Source organism: Chenopodium album, chromosome 8 (genome assembly GCF_948465745.1).
Source record: "Chenopodium album chromosome 8, dcCheAlbu1.1, whole genome shotgun sequence".
Lineage (NCBI taxonomy): Eukaryota > Viridiplantae > Streptophyta > Magnoliopsida > Caryophyllales > Amaranthaceae > Chenopodium > Chenopodium album.
In genome coordinates this window covers 10824609-10839214 of record NC_137841.1, presented here as the reverse complement: position 1 = coordinate 10839214, position 14606 = coordinate 10824609, and positions in this window count along the sequence as shown.

The following is a 14606-nucleotide window of genomic DNA, read 5'->3' as shown; positions in this document are numbered from 1 at the left end:
CAAGGTTTCCGTCAACGGGCTTGTGAAACCATTTATGAGTCATGGGAGAGGTATAAAGAATATCAAATGAAGTTTTCCCATTATGGAATTCCGACATACCAAGTGCTTCAAATTTTCTATGGAGGCTTGAGCCCACAAGGAAAGACTAGCTTAGATGCGAGAGCGGGTGGCCCGATTATGAACAAGACGGAGAAGCAAGTCATAGATATAATTGAGGATGTGGGGTGAGGCACCACATGGATTGGCAAGAAGGAGAGAGAGAGTCTTTAAACAAGGGAGGAAATGCAGTTTACTCCGTTGATCACCTTAACGCCATCAACAATTTGACGTCCCAAATCGCTAACCTTGGGCAAGGAGATGATGTCCAACAAGGAAAAAATTGAGACCTCTAGTAAAACACAAGAGCATCCCTCCCAAGCTAAGGGGAGAGGTATGAATTCTAACCTTATTCTCCTTCTACTTCTAATAAAATGCCACATGGGTGTTTGTTTTGTGAAAATTGTGGGTCATATGACCTTGTCAATGCCTTGTCTTATGATAATAAACCTAGGAATGACAATCAAATATACTTACAACCTGTAGACACTCCTTTGTGTCTCCCAAAAACAAAACCCAGTGATGAGTACATTTCACGTCAAATCATAATCGAATGAAGTGAAAGTGTGGAAAGTCTAGTGTTGCGGTTAGCTTTTAATTCTTTTCTTTCTCTCTGTTTTTGAAAACCTATTTTAAGAAAACAGCCAATCCAGTTTGGTTTGGTCCATAGAAAGGGTCCATTAATAGTGTAGTTGGATGGGTCTTGAAAAGAGCTTTCCAACGATATATTATAAGCCCAATTCTGATGAATAATGAGGAAGTTATGGCCAAATTACTAAATTAGGCCCGGTTTGATATTTATATGTCGCCCAATGATCTAGAGGAGGGCCTAATATTGATTTATCATTCCTAATGCAATTAGAATTGATTTTAGTCTTCTATATTCTTCTAGAAGGTTCTTTTCATTCCTAATTTCATTAGCATTGATAAATTGACTTTTGTTGACTTTTTAGAGTTTTAATCAGAATAAAAGAAGTGTTTTTAAGGAGAATACAATTTTGCCCTTCTGTACGGCTAAATTTTATCAAAATTAAGAAAACGCGTGAAACTGGTTTCTAGCGCCTGAACGACAGGATTAGCGCCTGGCGCTAATGCTTGGCGTCTGGCGCTAGCCTTAGCGCCTGGCGCTAATGTCTGGCGTCTGGCGCTAAGTCGTTTTATTCTCTTCGAAACTCTAATTTGTTTTTTTATCCGTCCGGCTGATTTTCTCTATAAATAGCCTCCTATTACCCTCGTTTTCCATCATAAAAAATCATCAATTCTCATCAACAACTATTATTTTCTTATTCTCTTTTTTTTTCAAGATTCTCTTGATATTCTCTCTCTCTAGCTTTTTGCAAACAAAATTCCGCATTTACAAGATCTAGACACACCTAGTCAAGTTCGAAGTTGCCTTCGCGCTAGAAGTGAAAGGTTTTAATTTCTGAGGTTTTGGTCCCAAATCTCTCTTTTAATTAATTAATTTAATTGTTGACTTTATTATTTTCCTTGAAGTTACTAATGTGTGTATTTTGTTATTAGAAAGAGGTACGAGGCATCCAAGTAAGTGCTTTAATTGATTTTATTGATATTATGATATAGAAATCATGTCTAGGTTGTTATTATGATTCCTAGTGTCATGTTAGGGTATTTTGATTTTAATAGTATCATGTTTAGGGTAATAACTATAATTTCTAATATCAAATATATAAAAATTATGATTTTTATGATGCCTCCTATATTCTTTTCCTAATATTTGATCTTTGAAATTTGGTGACATCCTAGGATTTGTTATTAATCTTGTTAGTATCATGCATAGGATCTTATTATGATTATTATGCTTTAACATGATTATTATGATTGTGATTATTATTTTTCTAATTGTTATTATGATTATTATTATTTTGATTATTATTATGTTGCTTGATATTTTATTGTTATTGCTTGATCACGCCTTTTATGCATGTTTAAAGGGAATTGGTACATATAATCACACTTAATAAGATAATTAATAATCTTGTTTAGGGTTAATTTGATTATAATTCAAGTGATCGCCAATAATAGATTGTTTGTGCATTAATATTCAACTAACATAGAAAAACAGGTTTAGGGTAAATCTAATGATTGCATGTTAGTCAGAAAGCGCACATGAACACGATCAGAATAAAGTAGAGGCCTATTATTAGGGAAGGTTCAATCTCTTTTAGGTTGGATTTGTACCTTCATCCCTGAACTATCAATCATGGTTCCAGACCTATTGGAGTTGACGATCTCCTGGATCGTTAAGGGGTTTAACCTTCACCCTGTGAACGGTTTATAAGTTCCTAAAACTTGTTGGCGACTTATTTTCTCTAGCTACTTTTCCTTTGGACGCCACCATAATTTAGTGTATGATCACAGTGGAGTTCAAGCTAGGGATAATGCTTGAAATATTCCCTATAGTTTTTGGCGAATCCACTGGGGAGGATTTCTATTTTAATTCCTTAAATTTATTTCGGCAATGATTTAGAATGAGTGGATGAGACTCGAAAAGTTTTTAGTATTTCATGTACGAAATTTTTATTAACATTATTGTCATATGCATAAAAAACATCTCATTGGAAAAGACCATCCGTAATGAGTTAAAACATAGGATTTTTACACGTAGGAAATTTGAGGAATATCTTTCACAACTAGGATTGAAATAATGCTGTGCGAAATTGGAAAATTTTATCGAGCACAGAAAGCTGCTGAGGTATGTAGGAACTAGCGTCAAAAAATAGAGTCTAGCTCGCGGCGCCGGCCTCTGTTCGGTTGCGCCAAGTTCTTCCAATACCGAGCCAGAAATATGCGTTCTAATTTTGACCAGTTTTTAGCACTGTTTTCTTGATCCCACTTCCTGACTGAGTTTTTCTCACTTTTCTAAAACCCATATGTGTTCTATATATGGACATAACCCTCTGGGAATTCATGCTCTATCTGCCTGATTGAACGCTCTGTGCAACAAAGGGTACATCCGAGAATGTTGAATTCACCAAACCATGGAAGCGAGATTTTTTTAAAAAAAAAAAAAAAAAAAACTCGCGGTGTCCCATTCACTCGCGCCAACACTTCAAGGTTAGGCTTCCGCGCGGTGCATCCGGGCAATTAACCATGGACCCTCTTTGACTAACCCATATCCCGAACTCTAGAGAACTAGAGCCATGGTTAGGTTGCAAACTCATTGCATCATATTGTGCCGACTTGACTAATTGTGCATTATTTGTTGTGCATACTCTATAGGTTTTCCTAACTGTTTGTTTGATTTGTATTAAGACTAAATAAACTGATTAATAACTAAAAGAACTATTCTTAATGAATTAATTAATTAGAGTAAATAAAGTCTAATAATTTAATCAGAGTTGACTTAGTACGACTTTAGGCATACCCTATAGAGTAATAATACCAAAAGCAGTCCCAGATCAACGTTCCAGCAATGGTGCCGAGATTTATACTGTAGCTCCACTCTATGGAGTGCAACGCCTGGCGACAGTTCTGTCGTCAGGCACTACACTGCAAGGAGAGGCGTCAAACCTGTCATTTTGACGACAATTCGATATATTGCTCGAGTCATCACTTTGCGTCTAATTAGACAGTTTTCTAATCAATTCGATTAATTTTTATTAATAATAATACCTCGTTAAATCCTTAATCGAGTCTAGGAACTAACTCCCATGGTCTTACACAAGAGTTAAATCATGTCACTTGCACTCACCTTATAAAGCACACACTAATATGTATGCACACTTTGACCATGTCTAAGAGAGTCTTGTATGCGCGTGTTTTTCCGTCATTTTTTAGGGGGGTAAGTCGGATATTAATCCTCTAATTAAAACACTTGTTTGAACCCTATATTTGATTCCCAAAAATATACTCCCTATTTTTACTTTTTGAGTCAAAGTAAATTTGAGTAAAGTCATTAAAACAAAAAATGGTTTAATTTACAGCGCGTAGTGAAGAAAGGAAGGGTGTTTGATCAAAGACATCCTTTTCATTCAAGTTCAACTTTTTGACAAGCCAATCGCTCAGAAAAGGAAAGCTAAGAAGACGATGGCAACTCAAGAGGATGTTAATGAACTCAGGAACCAATTGATTACTGTGACTGAGGCGTTGAAGGTTTTAACCCTCAAAATCGATGACCCTGTGAAGCAACATTAGATGGACCTCATGCAAGCAAGCTTAAGCAAGTTGTCTAGTGACTACAAGTTTCACGGCATTAGCTCACAAGTGGTCTCGGTGGACAAGGAGTTTCTTCCGCAGAAGTTCAATGCCAACGACATCCCGAAATTCAAAGCAAATGACAAACCTTACTTTCACCTAAGAGCTTTTGAAACAATAATGAGTATTAAGGGTATCGATAAGAAAGTGTTTCCCTCTTTGTTTTATCTATCCCTTGAAACCGTTTGCAAACAATGGTTCTTCTCCCTGGAGAAAGAAAGAACCTCTACTTGGGAGTCAATAGTGAACGCTTTCATTAATAGGTACAAGTGCAACATTCAAGTTGAAACTGATTATAAGGAACTTGAAATACTCAAGCAAAAGGAGAATGAAGGTTTCACTTCTTTCATTAACAAATGGAGAGAAACCTCTGCTAAGATGATTGAAGTACCAAGCGAGAAAGAATATGTAAGGTTATTCATCAAGAACCTTCAAGAGAAGTACTCTAAGCATCTCAAATACCAAAATAATCTCCATACCTTCAAGGCCGTCTATGAAATTGGAATTAATATTGAAGACGACCTGGCTAAGCTGAAAGCTGCTAACAGTAACTCCAATAGTGGCTGGAAAGACAAGAAGAACGACAATCCTTATTCTTCCAAAACCACCCACTCAAACAATGTTAGCACCTTTAATTTGAGTGAAGTCCTTGCTATGAACAACCAAGGACAAAAGAAACCATTTAGGAGGAACTTTACTCCTATAAATATGAGTTATGACACCGCATTTGACCGACCAAATGCAAAGGGTCTTATAACTCCTATTAGACCATTTGGGGACCCACCAGTTGAGAAAAGGATAGCTAACTGGAACCCCAATGCACATTGCAAATATCACCAAGGTAGGGGCCATCTTACTGAAAATTGTTGGAAGCTTAAGGAAGCTATCCAAGATTTAATTGATAACAATAAAATGCCATTGCCTCCTGCCAGTAATAAGCCAAGCATTGACAATTCACCTCTCGCTCATTCCTTGGCCATCTCTGATGAAGAAAATAAGGTTGATCCTTCATCTCTCATCAAACCTATTAAAAAAATTCATGCTATCGAAGAAGAGGAGGAGATCTTTTTCGACGCCATGGATGATTTTCATGAACTAGCAAGCAAAAAAGATGTACGGATGCTTATATGGTCCATGTGGGAGGGATCAAGTTTGCTACGTGAAGCTCTTGAAATCGCAAAGAAACAAGTTGAGGAGCTTCAGAAAAAGTGTGATAAGGTTCCACCCACGAAGAAGAAACCCTTCTCTCTACAGGTAACTGATGGACCCAAGAAGAGTAATAAACTCTATACTCCAATTGGGACTTCATAGTTCATACGCTAAAATGTTCAAAATTTTCTCTGAGAGTGGTAAGGTCAAACCTCTCGAACCGAGACCATTTGAATCGCTAAAAAGGACAGATATATTCTACTTTCAATACCATCAATCAGGGGGATACACTATTGAAAACTATTTTAAATTTAAAGATTTCATTCAAAAAATGATTGAAGATAAAAAGCTATTCAAAATTCCACAAGAAAAAGACATAAGCATCAATGGAGTTTGGGACAGTGATGAAGAAGATGTCTACCTAAAAGACATGGAAGCACCTCCACCTTCAGTGTCATATTCAATAGATGATTTTTGGGTTGAAGAGGATTCATCTATAGACGTCCTCAAAAGATCTGGGAGAACACAACCTCCCATCTCGACAGAACCTATGCCGATTACGCAGCAAGTTCCCATACCTATCATAGAAGACAACGATATTGTCAAGCAAATCAAGAAGACCAAGGTTGAGATGAATGTATGGAAGCTTCTAGCAACATCTCGAGAACATAGGTTGGTAGTAATGAATGCCTCAGATAACATAGGGATAGATTATGAGTTTATGACACTACTCTTGAGCGGTTGGCTAACTTCCTTAAAAGTAATCTCCCTAGTCCTATAAACTTGATCACCTTTTCAGACAAAGATTTACCTCCAGAAGGTGACAAGAATTATAAGGTACTAAACCTCACAGTAGTTTGCAAGAGAATGAACGTCCCAATGACTCTTGTAGACAACGGATGGGCAATTAATGTCTGTCCACTACGAATTGCGAGGATGTTATGCATAAGGGATGAAGACTTAACCCCGTCAACACAAGTAATAAGAGCTTATGACAACACTCGTCGTCAAGCCCTTGGTAAGATTACCATGAATATAACGGCGAGAGCAATAGAACATGCTAATAGATTTCAAGTGGTAGATATCAAAGCTTCATTCAACTTATTGTTGGGACGCCCTTGGCTTCATAACCTAAAGGCCGTCCCTTCGTCTCTCCACCAACAGGTAAAAGCCATAGTTGGAGGAATTTCTATCATAATCAATGCTTCACCCATGAGGATTAAATCTATAGAAAATCCAATCATTAATGTGGAGAACAATGAAGATGATGAAGATTTGTGGGTCTTTAATGAAGAGGTCTCCTTAATCGAGGAGGATGAAAGGACCCCTCTCTGTCACGACCCCTACTCCAATATGACAATAAATGCTATTCAAAAGAAACAAGGAAATTTTCCTTGAATGACTCTAGGAAAGAAGAAAGGAATAGCAAAACCGCTAGAATTACCTGACCTCCCTAAATTAGATACTTTCGGACTTGGTTTCCAACCGAATCAGGAAGATCTCAAGCGAGCCCAGGAAAGGTCTAGGGCGCGTAGGAACGCTCGCATCCAAAACAAAGCAATCCCAATGGATCAGTATCCTTTTACTCTCAATGGACAATTTACAAAAGAAGGAGAAGACTATCCATGCTATAAATTTTCCAAACCTTTTGTTTTAAATGGCATAAGGAAACCGGGACTCGAAATTTTCCTAGATTGCTATTTTCTAGATGAAATCCCAACTCCTACCCACAAGGAGAAAGCACCCCCATGCTTTGACTTTATTGTCACGCGATTACTATTTAGGCGAGAAAAAGATGAGCCGATGTACATAGAGGTGTAGGCGTCGCTCGAAGTGCGCCTACGTTAAAAGCATGTGTCAATATGCTTGCCACTCATAGGAAGTAGGAATTGACATAATACGATTAGGGACAAATAAAGTAGGGAGCCGACAACAAGTTTTTAGTGAACTTGTAAACCGTTCACGGATCATAAAAGGCAACCACGATTAAGGGACAACGATAGGCAACAACGATTGACCCGTGAAGGTTACACCCCATTCATAATCCATGAGATTACTAATTCCATATGGTTCGGAACCATGAAATGAGGATCGGGGATGATGGTATGAAGTGAGTCATGGAGTCACATTCGCCCATATTGGCCTCTACTCGATTCTTATAGTGAAAAGTGATTCCTGCGATCTCAAAGGCATACAAACAAAGATTCAATTCGCTCCAAACTATTATTAAGCTAAATTGGTTTAATATTAATGCAACACATTATTCTAAAATATTGTGATCACTTGATTAAACAACAAGATTATAAAGGAACCAAAACAGGTCGTCCAAATTATCTTATAAGGCGTGATTTTCAATTACATATTCCCTTTAACATGCAATATGGTGATCAATAAATATAAATAGAATAAACATTAATATTAGAAGCAATTTAACAATAATTCCAACAATATAAAATCGTTAAAAAAATAATAGAAATAAAAGGAACATAATTCTTACTTTGATTCTGTTTGCTTGCAACTATAAAATAATAAACGAGTTAGTAATTTTAAGGAAATAATAATAAAACAATAATTAAATTAAATTAAATTAAATAGAGTTGATTTGGGGCTAAACCCTCAAACATTTCTACCTTTCACGCCTTGGCTTAAGGACAGAACCACGAGTAAACTATGGACTCCCTGGAGTGCTTGAAGAAGGAATTTTGAAAGAAGAAGGGTAAGCTAATGTTTAAGCTAGAGCATAGAAGAGAGAAAAATAGAGAATTAATTGATGCCCTGTACATCAGAAATGAGGGGGTATTTATAGAAAAAATGTGTAGAGGGAACACACGGAACCCTAATAAGATAAAAACCCTAAAAAGGTACACCGCGACACAGGAAAGTGCACCATGACACGGGAAATCCCATCGTCAGACAGAGAACAAATTCCCGTGACACGGTGAACTGCTGTGTGACGTGGGAAATATTTAGTGAATGGAAAACAAAACGCGTTAAGGGTTTACGCGAAAAGGACACGAAAACCCCCGTGTCACAGAAGGTGCCCTGTGTCACAGGGAATCCCACCTTCAGACGAGACAGTTTCCCGTGACACGGTGGACAAATGCCGTGACGCGGGAGTCTGTAGTCCGTTTTTTCCGTCTAAATTCATTTTAAACCCTAATTCCGTTCAGCATTTTAAGTGCTAATTGATAATTTCGAGCCATTTCTAATTTATTATTATTAATTGGGCTAAAATAAATAATAAATAAATGGTTTGGGCCAAAATAAATAATAAAACAATAAAATAAAATAAAAAAGGTTTGGGCTGAAATAAAAAAAAACTATGATTTGACTAAACATCAGGACTGATCCATGGACTATTTAAAAATTGAATTTAATTAAATACGATTTTTAAAGCACTCTCAGGATTAAATACTGAACCCGGCCAATAGTGGCGGTGAAAGGTTGTTCATCATCGGGTTTGGTTTTGGGGAGACATTTTTAGGTGTCTACAGAAGCCCCCACTTTGACTGAGTTTGTAGAAACGTTAGTTTCTAAAACGACAGTCATAGTAGCCGATAGGGACGGAGAATGATTTAAGACGTTATGCGATCCTAAATCACTCTGTATACGCCAATACCTGCAGAAAAATGTTTATTCCATAGATAAAAGAGTAAAAGGATAGAATACGTATCTGACACCAGTGTGTCGGTGACAAATGAGTTTGGCAGCTTCCTATGCTTGAAGGAATCCACCGTATGACGTTTGTTGAAATGCTTTCCATGCCTGATGAAAGCAGATTGATGAATTTGGTAGCTTCTAAGCCTGAAGAAATCTACCGGATGATACTTTCTATGCCTGAGGAAAGTTGACATATGATTTTGGTGTCATTCTATGCTTGAAGAAATCCACTGATAATGCTTTCCATGCTTGAGGAAAGCCGACTTGGCGATTTTCTATACTTGAAGAAAAATCCACCGATAACGCTTTCCATGCTTGAGGAAAGCCGACTTGGCGGTTTTCTATACTTGAAGAAAAAATCCATCGATAACGCTATCCATGCTTGTGGAAAACCGACAACTGATATAATCGTTGAAATTTACAAGTGTATGATGGTTCGATTATCCCCGAACGGTGGGCACGGATGATTCACACCTTCAAGTCGACTATCCGACCATATTAGGTGTTTAAAATGTCGACAAATTGACTTTGACGCTTGCTAGGGGTAAAACAGTAATTTTGATACCCTTTAAATGTCAGTTAGAATTTTCTGCGTAATTTTAATGAGAAACTAACTGTCCAATTTGTGCGGAAAATCGTGCAATTTTTGTCAAAATGCCAGGAATATTTGCTGACAACTTCAAGGAGCATGCAGGTCACACGCGAAACCACCATGTCACGAAGAACAACTCCCGTGACATGGCAGCTAGTCCCGTCACACGGTATAAGATCCCGTGACGCGGGATTTTTGTGGTTACAAAACTTGTCAAATGCTCGATTTTAGTGTTTTTGACCAGCTCAAATACACGTGCGCCACGCCAGTTCTGTGACATTACACGGTAACGGTCACCGTGGCACGGGAGACGGGGGTGTATAACGGGATGCTCTTCTCTTTAAATTTGAGCTTCCATTTGCCATTTCATGCTACTCTTTCACCATTTTCATCTCCCTGTTCTTCTTTTCTCCTTAAATTTTTTATTTTTAATTCAAAGAACTACTGTGCCACGTCAGCTTGGTACCGGCGCACGTCTGTTTTCACCGTGTCACGTTTTCAGTCACCGTGACACGGCGATTCTGCTGCTGTGTTTTTTTTTTCTCCGCTACTGCTCGCCGCTGCTGCTATTCCGGTGCTCGTTGTCTCCGTCAAAAAGTCACCGCGACATGGGCAGGTGTACCGTGCCACGGCTAGAAACACCGTGCCGTGGTATTTGGCTGCTGCGTTCCACAATTTTTTCTTGAGAATTTTTTAGCTTTCCGAGCTTGATTCATCACCAAATTCACTCAACTTTCTGCTATCTTACTTATTTTTGAATTCCTACGAAGATCCATGTAAGTTCTCTTGCTTTTCGTCTTGAATTTTGCTTCAATTGAATAGCTTTCAAAAAAAACCCTTGAAAAAAAAATCAATTTGGGGATTTTTGATTTTGAGGTTTTATGTTGAAATTCTTGCTATGAATTAGCTTGTATATGTATGTATGTGTGTTTGTGAGTGATTTGAGACAAAAATTGCATGATTTGGTGAAGAATTGAGCAAATCCCCCTTTTTTTGTACTACTTTTGTGAAATAATGTTCTTGTAATTTTTGTCGTTCCTTTGCATTTGTATTGATGATGCCATGATGTGTTGATCTATTATTTTTGTGCAGTTTTAAAACATGTTTATTTTTGTGTATGTACTACATTGTCATGGAGAACATAGTATCATGCAATTATGAGAACATAGCATTAGTTCGTCATGGAGAAACTAAATACTAGAAATAATTCCATCATTTTGCTAATTTTTAGCCTTGAGGTAAAAATTTAGCATACAATAGAAAATGCAACTTGAAATAACCGTTAAGCTGTTTGGAATAAATAACTAAATAACTTAGGAAATGATGCTAAGTGTTTTGGGTGTTTTTGTCCCTCGAGAGAGTTACAACACGAAGACTGATCCGGCTTGAGCTGTACCTGCAAAACAATCGGAGACACCGGTTGGTTGGTGCTCCGCCTCCGACGAACAAGTTAGTAACTTGAAGGGAGAGAAAAAGGTGCGGAAATTTAGGTGGGTATCTGCTCGGATTCTAAGCTCAGATGTCTCTATCACAGGGACAGTGTGTAATAAATGGTCCAAACGTGCCCTCCAGAAGAGGGAAATCTCCCTATTTATAAGATCCTCGGGATTTGTGCCCCTGATTATGTCATTGATCCCTAATCATTCGTGGGCTGCGCCGCATTGCGGCTTTCTCGGGATTTGGGCCTTAAGGCCGCCATTTTTCCCTTAATTTCTGGAATGACACGTGTCAAGCAGGGATTAGACCACTTTGGGCCATTATGAGGCTGACACGTGTCATGCTCTGATTGGACCACGTGGCGGGGTAAAATTACCCTAAACATTTGCCCCTCATAGATGTGACGTGGCACGCCACGTGGCATCTATGACACATGTCACGCTCCGATTGGCGGTAATTTTACCATTAAAGAGTAACCGTTCACCTTCCGAGTAAATTACGAGAATGCCCCCGTATTTACCCTCTATATATAGCCGTTTACCCTCATAATTTCATACGTTTACAAAAATTTTCTAGAGAAAGAACTTTGAAAGAGCAGATTTCATCCGTTTGAGGCAGGCGCAAGCAAGAGAGCTCGTTCTCCATCAACCCAGCCGGACCCGCCTATCTTCAGATATCACATCCAAAGGTACTGTCTCTGCCTTTCTCAACTCTTTTTCTTTTTTCACCGCTTGTACATATTTCTTGCAATAAATGGAGGCATCACCAACACACACGGCACAGCCTAGGTTAGATTCCAGCCGGTCACCAGGGACGACTGAGTCTAGGACTGGGAGTGCCGTCTTAGGGTGTTGGGACCACCCTTTGCCTTGGATTCCGACCAGTTATGTGTTTGTGCAGGACAATGGCTCGGACTATGCAGACGGCAACCGATCCAAACTATAGAAGCGAAGGCTCAGGCGGCCAAACGCATGAGGGAGAAATGTCTGGTCAGGGAGACCAGACGGCTCTGGAGAGATCCCCTCTGCGTGCCCCTTCAACTCCCGCAGATTCCTTTTTGGAAGAATGCGACCAAGGCGGCGATGAGGCCGTCTCAGCTCCTTTGGCCCAGGATGAGGAGGAGAGGAAGAAGTGGAACGAGAAGGAAGACCCCTTCAACATCCACGTCTCCGCCAAAGACCGGCTCCAAATGGAGGAGAATTTAAAAAACTTTACGCAAATGCACCCGTTAGGAGACGGGTATAGAATAAGAGTGCTTCCTTAGAATGGCACCATCGCCTGGGAGGATGATCAAGAGAACGCCAATAGCTACTTTGGCTGTTATGAGGCGGCGTTCAAAGCTGGTCTTCGCTTTCCCCTTCACCAGGCGGTGAAGGCAATATTGAGAGGCTACGGCCTCGGAGTTTGGGAACTTACCCCCAACTCTTGGACAAATATTTTGGGGTACGTTGCCGCCTGCGAATTTCAGGGGCTCAACCCCGGCTGGGAGGCTTTTGCTAGCATGCACTATCTCAGCCGAAGCCTAGGCGGCTGGAGGGCGTGGTACACTCTAACCACGCATCCCTAGTACATGATGACCTTGGACAAGGTCTCAAAATTTGACGCCTGGAAGCACAGGTTCTACCTGATGTCAGCTCCCAGCAGGTGGGAGAACTATGAATTCCGCCAGTATAACAAGAAGCCGACCTGATGGGTCGGAAATGCGCTCTTCCCCGGATCCCTGAGGAGGATTTTGACAAGATAATTGAGGCAGACTTTTTCGGCCTCACAGACGCGACCTTTACAACTGGGGAAACAATAAAAGTTCCCAAGAACTGGATCCCCAAAAGCGCCTGGTTTAGGGATGAATGTTTTCTAGCCGCCTGCGGGCTAGGGCACATGTTTACCAAACGTATGCGCCTGAGTTTATATCCGCCTGTAGTGCTTTTGTACCAGAATTGATTTATGATACTAATCAATTTCTTTTCTTTTTTGCAGAAGAGGCTTTAGATATGTTGCCAACGGAGAAGACTCCCCAGCGATCCTCTGCACTCATCCGCAAGCAGCTTGCGGAAAAAGCTGCGGCTGAGGTCAAGGCCAAGGTAAAAAAACGCCTGACCCTTTCTTAAATTGGTCTTAAAGATTATTTTTCCGGATGCTAACTTTAACTTGGTTATTTTCGCAGGGGGGAGCGGTTGGAAAGACGTTTGAGAAAAATCTCAAACGGGCTAGGGAGGAGACCCCCTCCATTCTCAACAAAACCAAAAAATCCACCTCCTCTTCAACTCCTGGCGCCTCAGCCAGGAATCAGCAAATGCGGATAGCGGGGAGAAACGAGAAGGTAGGCGGCAGCCTGTGCCTCGATCTCGTCAACCCCTTATCAGCAACCGGGGGGTTCACTGCGCCTGCAAGCGGTTCCCGCTTGGCCGACTTTGAAGGTAAGAACCATTTTGAATCCTCGCCCGAGCTGGGGTGGCCTTTGCGAGTGAAATCCCACTCCCAACAGACGTCATCCTCAGACGGTCGGCAACAGATAGGTGCCGCCTTAGTTTTGCACTCATCACGTATTGATTATGGTGTAGATCAATCTCCCTGCTGGCCAGACGTCAAGAAGCATTCCAAGGTTACGCTTGACGTCGTCCGCAAGAGGGATAAAGACAACATCCTGGGGATAGAGACATTCAATCTGGAACGCATTCTGTCCCTTCTGGCTGAGGTAAGAGACTTGGCAATTTTATTTTTTCAAGTGCTTTACCCCGCCTGCAATACTAATACCACTTGATTTTTTGCAGGCTATGATGCGGGTAGACGAGCTCAAGCGTCCTTATTCCCGCAAACGGGAAGAGGTAAAACGGGCCAAGAAGTCCGCCACAGACGCTGATAATATTGCTTTACACTCGACTATCGTAAATGAACTTCAAACTAAAGCAATCATAATAACATAGGCGTCTAGAATCCAGCAGCTGGAGGCGGATCTGAAGACGGCCAACCAACGGGTGAGTGATAATGAGACGGCCTAGAAAAAGGCAGAGGAGGCCTAGAAGAAGGCGGACGAGAACGCCAAGAAAGCTGACGAGGCGCTCAAGAAGGCCCAGGCGGACCTTGGCACACTTTAAAGTGTTTCTGAAGAGAACACCAACCTGAAGACCAAGGTTGAGAGGCTGGAGAAAGAGGCTGCTCAGGCTCGGATAAACTTTGCAGCAAACCTGGAGGCAGAGCAAAACCGCCTAGTTGCTGAAAGTGATGCTGACAATGACGAACGCATGAAGATCGCCTGGGCTGCCTTGTACCCAGACAAGGACTACAACATCGGGGCACTGGCTCATAGTTACGCTGAGTACGTGGTGTACTTAAGAGATAGAGGCGAGCCCGAGCCTGACTCTTTTGATGCCTGGGTCAACTCTAGCAACGAGCCTCCCGCGCCTCCCGCGTGGCCGGCTTTGAAGGTAAGAACCATTTTGAATCCCCGCCCGAGCTG